At 32.1% G+C, this 7,532-nt stretch overlaps 1 pseudogene; it reads left to right on the top strand.

Moving 5' to 3' along the window:
• The first annotated feature begins 1,010 nt into the window (after positions 1-1,010).
• Positions 1,011-3,494, top strand: LOC133688379 (serine/threonine-protein kinase STY17-like; annotated as a pseudogene).
• The last annotated feature ends 4,038 nt before the right edge of the window (positions 3,495-7,532 follow it).

Consider the following 7,532-nt stretch of genomic DNA (forward strand, 5'->3'; position numbering starts at 1 on the left):
GAGAGGTATTTAGATAGTGATAATGGTTGTTTTTTAAAATATTTATTTATTTAAAAATAAATTAAAATAATAATTATATATATATATATATTAATATATTAGAACGATTTAAAAATAATTTAAAAAATAATAATTTTTTTAAAACTCCATTGAAATATTGTCCCAAGCCAACTGTAAGAAGGCCGACGCTTAACTACAGGTGTTATCTGCTGGGTTCGCCGATGTCGGGAAATATTGGAAGGTCCAAAATCTGAACCGACTTGCCTTGAGTTTTAGCCTACAAACACATATATACGGCGACCGTTCGCTCCTTGCTGTAAAAAGTCTAAAATAGCATAGAGAACAATTTCGTACCCTTCCTAAAAACACATATACGGCAACCACAATACCTTTTAACTTGAATGAAAACTGGCCAGCTCTTTGGGCTATGTTTTTATATAACATTTTGTAAATTGATTTATTTTTTTTTAAAAAAATATCTATAGAAAAGTCATAAGCTAGAAATATCTTTTAACTTGAATACATAAAAATTTGATTAAAAAACTGCTTCAAGACTTTGATTAAATCAAAGATTAAAAAAACATAATTTATGAATTTTAACTTGCACTACGTTCTTTCACTCAAAGATTTACTCGGAGACATCTTTACCAGACAATAACTCATCCTAACTCATTTTTATCACAAGTTATTTGTGAAAAATAAATTTAAAACTATGATTCAAAATAAATAAATAAAAATCATAATTTAGAATTCATGTCAAACGGATTCTTGATCCCATTTAAAAACATTATAGAGATACTTTTTTTTTTCATTTACTAGAAGATAATGCAGAAGTTAATGTCAATTGCCTAGTGATTTCCGCTCTTCATTACAAAATCCGTCAAAATTGTCGTTTGCTGAGCACTAGAGAACAAGAGTCAAACAAAATATAAGCAACATTAATGTTGTTAGTTAAGCTGATCGACCCCTGGATCATATGCTAAACAAATTAAGGCAATAGAACTCACGCCATGATTGCTGCAGGTAGTAGCCAGAAGAAGAATGCCAGCACTCTATTTAGTCCTAGGCAATCTCCGGTCGAGAACTCTCCGGGAAAGAATGAGATTTCTACCATCAAAACCTCTAATTCAGGAGGATGTTGTCGGAGGCTTATCGACTGCATGGGTGAGGGATCTATTGTCTCGACGAAGGAGAGGCAGCAGCAGCAGCAGCAGCAGTCTAGATCCGAGCTGAGGCAGCAGGTATTTGGACCACAGCTATTGGTAGGTGCATGGTATAGTCAATGTCGACCAGTCCCAGCTGCTAATCATATATGGCCAATTGAAAAGGCTGGTCTCATTTATACTGGCCCAACTAGTCAATCTATGAAAACACTAGCGTGGTCCATGGCCTAGAATGCCTAGATTGTTTCTTGAAATCAAATCTTTTTTTCTTTTTTTGCTATTAAATTGTATCCCATACCATTTATTTTATTAGGGGGTGTTTGGGTTGTACGGTAGTGTTATTTTTTAAAGTATTTTTTATTTAAAAATATATCAAAATAATATTTTTTTATTTTAAAAAAAATTAAATTTTAACTAAGTAAAAGAATCAATAATTGTGATTCAACTAGCACTAGTATTAACTGTTTAGTGAAGATGCAACCAGGAAAAACCAATTAGAATCAAAGTAATAGAATGAAATTCTTAACAATAAATAACAATCTATGAATAATATTTTACAGAGAACTCACAATTAATAGAGTAATGGTTTTAAAATAATGTACAAATTTGATTTCATATCTTGCTGGGCAGTCTTTAGTTTTGCCTCAAGAAATATTGGAGAGGACAGAGTTAAAAGAGGGAGAATCTGTATTGCACAATTATGAGGGAAAATCTTAGGCCACAGCCGAATCGGATTTTATCCCTCCAGACCAGTATGGGCTTTTACATAAAGTTTCTTGAATTTTTAGATTGGACCAAGCTGGTTAGCCTTGCTAAAGTCCCCTCCCCAAGGCCCACAAGGCCTAACCTCCTTTATGTGGCTCTGAGAAGTCTTGTTTCGATTTTGAAGGTGGCAGACCTTGAAAGGGAAGTCCTTGAGCAGAAGGAGCTCCGTATCATGTACAGGAAGAGGATGGAAACTACACAAGATTATCTAAAATATTGTCTTCAAGTAGCACAAGAAAACGGCTTCTTGGACCTCATAATTCAAAACAAAGATGATCAACAAGGAATAAAAGATGCTCTTCCCACCAATATTGTCAGCCCCAGAATTACCAGTCCTCATCAGCTGCCCACTCAAGTGCCCCAACTTCCGAATCTTGCTTTCACTATCGATCAAGCCAAGATGAATGGATGGTATATTGAATCTCACGAGGTAAGGCCTCCCATGCTTATTGGCGTCACTACATTGTTTATTAGACCATTGCAGAAGGATAAGAATACAACGTATAATTCACACTTAATTGTACACGTAACGTAACAGATCGAATTTCAAGAGAAAATTGGCCAGGGAAGTACTGCAGATATTTATAGAGCAATTTGGCGAGGATTTGATGTTGCAGTGAAGTGCATGTTTCCTGACTTTTTCCTTTCAAATGAAAATGGTGTCAACTTTTTTGCTCAAGAACTTGACACTTTATCTAGACAGCGGCATTGTTATGTGCTGCAACTATTGGGGGCATGCATTGATCCCCCTAGTAATGCATGGGTAGTGACAGAAATCTTAGGCATGACACTAAAGGAGTGGCTACATGGACCAGGTAGCAGGCGAAACGAGCGATCGGTTCCAATTCCTCCATTTCAAAACAGGGTTACTGTGGCATTGGAGATTGCTCAAGCAATGCAATATCTCCATGAACAGAAGCCTAAGGTCATTCACCGTGACCTAAAGCCTAGCAATATATTCTTAGACGATTCCAATCACGTCAGGGTGGCAGATTTTGGTCATGCTAGGTTCTTGGATGACGCAGAAATGGCACTCACCGGTGAAACAGGTAAGGAGTAGTATAACTATTATTCAAGTACGCAATCAGATTATTTTGCATAAGTTTACGATACTTGTATTTCTTTCTTTGATTTCTTATAAATCTCCAGGAACATATGTCTATATGGCGCCAGAGGTGATTCGCTGCGAACCTTATAACGAAAAAAGCGACGTTTATAGCTTTGCTGTTATACTTAATGAGCTTATAACTGGGGATTATCCATACATAGAAACAGATTTCGGTCCCAGCAAGGTATGTGATCAAAGTTGTAAGGTATTCCACCTTAATTGATGGTTTGCTAGTCTCATATGTATTTATCTACCTTTTCTTTTGAAATCAGATTGCAATGGAAGTTGCCGAAGGAAAGCTGAGGCCTATGCTTCCTCACGAGGACAATGATCAACTTGGCGAGCTCATCGATCTCATTTCTCAATCATGGGATCAAGATGCTTCTGTTAGACCATCCTTTGCCACAATCACTTCTAGTCTCAGAAAAATCCAACAGAGAATCATAGAGGATGCTTAAAAATGTCAGATTTTATCACTTCTTAATGTAATTGTACTTTAAGTGGTCTAATAATTAAATACTTGTATGATTGGTAATATTTATAATTATGATTATAATTCCATATGACCATCAGCAGCAAGTTTTCAATTTACCTTAACGTTCTGTCATGTCATCTCCGATTAAAGCTGCAAAATTGCAACTTTTGTGTCATCACGTCCATCCCTCAAAAATCTATCCCGGTGCTGCCGGAATTCTTGTTTTCAATCAATGGCTCGATGCATAGCTATGGCCACTCCTAGTCAGGTCCAAATCGGTTTCTGACTTGTAAGAGAGCACATTGCTTAATGGGGGACAAAACATGTAGGGGTGTCATAAACTTAGTACAATTAATGGCATCTCCAGTGTTCCAGCAACCATTTAAAGTTATTTTATATTTTACATAGAATGAGTAAAGGGAGAGGGAAAGTATACAGAAAAAAAAACGAGTTAGAATTTTCTCTTTATTTTATAGCTTCTCTAAAAAAAAAAACATACCACAGTTGTTTCGCCAGCCACCACGGTGATGTCTGCCATCGTTACTGCCAAAAGAACCAAATGAATGTCCATGAGAGGATGAAGAGGATGAAGACTGGCATTTTGCAAACATAAGCCAATGAAAAAGGCCGAGATGGTGTCGACAAAAATGGTGTTATTGTCGAAAGTACAAGCGATGGTTGAAGAGAATTTTTATTTTATTTTATTAAGGTGAATATTTGGTTCAGTTTACAGAGCATCTTAATTAATCTTATAAATTTTTTAAAGTTAATCATCGTATAAAACTTGATTATAAAGAATATTAGTGAAGGAATTCTTTTTGGGTAAATAGATGGCTATGAAGATAAGAGAAAGGCTCTGTCTAGAAAGACTAATCACTAAGTCCCTAAATCCACCTCTTAACCCATGAAAAATATAAAAATTAAAGTTTTGTCTACAGCAGTAGCTAGTTTATCAAAAATAGACTTTGTTCTTTGCAAATACACACCAACCATAACATCTCCATGGCGTCAGTCTTGAAAAGAACCGTGGAGTTGCATTATGGGAGAATTTGAGGGAAGCAAGGGTTGTTTCAAGAGTCTTCCAGATGCTATACGATGTCTCACATCAAACCACATGGTGCAGCACTTCAGTTGATATAAAATGAGAGTTAACCACTATAGTTGTTGGATTGGTGACAACAATATGGGAGGAAGGACATGGACAAGGACCATCAACAAAAGCATATACTTCTTGTCGGCAGTGTATGTTGTTTTTGCGGTAGCATTGTGCTTTTGAAAAAGTAAAAAAAAAAGCATAGAATAATTATGGCAGCAACAACAGTTATGGGGGAAAACACGTATGTTGATTCAGAAACTGGAAGATAGGCGCCTGGCAGCGCAACAAACATTGATGAAGGAGCAATCGATGCACTAAAACCAGGAGGAAAAGCCATCGACACAGTGGGTGTAGATACGGCAGTCCGTCAACATAGTAGAAAAAACACAGGAAGTCACAGTTTGATTGTGAATAAGATCCATGAAAAGTTCTGTCAGGATATAGACAAGAGTATATGAGATATAATTTAACTCTGAGTATAAGAGAAGCCTTGAGCGAGCAACTATCCTCTTATATTTATATATGCAGAGTTGTCTATAATAACTAGCATTCAATACACTATGTATAATTATATTCTTATCCAGTGTAAATATTCTTAAACAAGATAATTCCCATAATAGTGATAAACATAATAGCGTAAGAATAAAATTCATTACATTAATAATAAATAGAAGTGAGTAAAAAATCAAAAAACTGATTAAATCGAGAAAATAAAAAAAAATTAAAAAAACTAAATTATGAAATAAAAACTAATTAAATTGGTTAAAATTTTGAAAAACCAACCGGTTCGATTTTATTTCAATTTTATAAGCCTGAAACTGAAAAAATCAAACCGAACCCAAACCTAAAAAACCGACCTAAACAAGTTTGAACTGGTTTTTATTCTAAAAATCAAACCGAACCGAACCAAAACCGGTCGATTTGAACTGGTTTCAGTTTGGTTTTAATTTTTTTTAAAATAAAAATTTAGTTTAATTACTTTTTTTTTTATAAAAATTAAACCAAGCTAAATTAAAAATAATCACCCTAATAATACATGAATTAATGTGCCACTGTTAGGTGATGGTGAAAAAATGCAATCAAACGGCTCCATCTCTTTCGTCCCTGTGGTCAAAAGAATCAAGCTAGCATCCATGAACGAATGCCAATTTTATCGAAGTTGACAATAAATATGTGGAACCAAACAAAAGGTTAGTGGTACGAAAGACATTTATGAAAGTGATGTACACATCAGATCTTTTTTATTATTTCTTTTTGGTATAAACTAGTTTGCGGGAAAAAAATAATCACACCACGTGGAATTAAACCTAACCCACCATTCCAACCAAGTAATTGATTAATTTAGGATTAAAATTAAATTAAATAAAAATTATTTTAATATATTTTATTTAATTTGACATATTTAAAAACAATTCAAATAATTAATAAAAAATATAATTTGATTTTAAAAATAATTAAAAATAAATTTTTATTTAATATTGAGATAATGACATGTTAAATAGACATAAACTTCACAACACAACCTTTTAAATTCACAGTTAAATAATGGGTTTATTGAATTTAATAACTTTATTTTTCTAATATCTTTTACTTAATTATACTATACAAAAAATAAATTCTTATAAAATTAAATACAAATCTACTGTAAAATCAAATATAAAGATGTTAAAGATATTTGTTTAAGATCATGGTATTCTTATAAAAAATCAAATAATTTTTAAATATAAATTTAAAATTAAGTAAATATTAATAAATTAAATTAAAAATAACAAGAGTGAAAGAAAAAGAAAGCAAAAAATATAAAAATTACCTCGTTCGCTATTGCAACCTAAGTTTTTTAGATGTGCAAGGGTGGTTATTTTTAACCACAGAGTAAATGTGTAATTGTGGGTCATTAAGGGAGGATTAGATTACGGAAATCCATTTAAATTGTCATGGATAAAAGAAAAAAATATGTGAAGACATCAAAGGTATTAATTTTGGGTAAAGCTACCAAACGTTCAAGGAACACCTGTTGATAGAGACATTTTTTTTATTGTGTTATATCATTATCCTTTCATTTGCTATAATTCAATGTTAAAAAATATCTTTTAAAATAAATATTAATTTATTTTGACATTTTGTGCGAATTGAATGAAGTCTTTTAACTGTAATCGACAAGAAATAGATGGAAAAGTGACATTGTCTCATGTTAATTGTGTTTGGAGCAAGATATTTGTTTTGCTGGTATCAAAATACCGATTTTAATTAATTATATATACTTCCTCTCGACAATAGTTTTAAAAATAGATCAATTATTTTCATTTTTTTTTTAAAGTGAAAATCAATGTTTTGAAGATACAGTAGTTATGAGAAAGAAAAAAACTAGAGTGAAGTGAATTAATGAATAATTGAACTTTTAATTGATAGTAGTTTTCTTGGAATTATGATTAAAAAAAACTAATGTGGAGTGATTTGGTGAATGGTTGAACTTTAATTAATACCAGTTTTCTTGGCACTGTATTATTCGACTATTTATAAGTTTTTTTTTCCTGGTATCTGATATATTATTTTTAATTATTTAAAACTAGTTTCTATAAATATATAGTTGATTAACATATTCCTTATTTAAAATCTAAATAATTTCATATATATCTTGATTAATTAGTATGTTAGATTTTTAAACATATTAATGATCTTTAATTACATTGAAATAAAAATTATAGACATACAATTGTTTAAAGTTAGGATATATGCGTGTTTGTTGTGTGTGTGTGTAGATCTCTTAAAATCAACAATCATTTAAAAATTTTATTCATCAAGCTGGTTAGAAAGTATATTTTTTTAATATTTTACCATAAGAAAATCCATATCTTTCTTGCAAAAATAAAAGAAATAAGAAGAGAAATGGAGTTTCTTTTTTATTGTGATACAAATGGATAGTTG

This window comes from Populus nigra, chromosome 3 (assembly GCF_951802175.1).
Source record: "Populus nigra chromosome 3, ddPopNigr1.1, whole genome shotgun sequence".
NCBI lineage: Eukaryota > Viridiplantae > Streptophyta > Magnoliopsida > Malpighiales > Salicaceae > Populus > Populus nigra.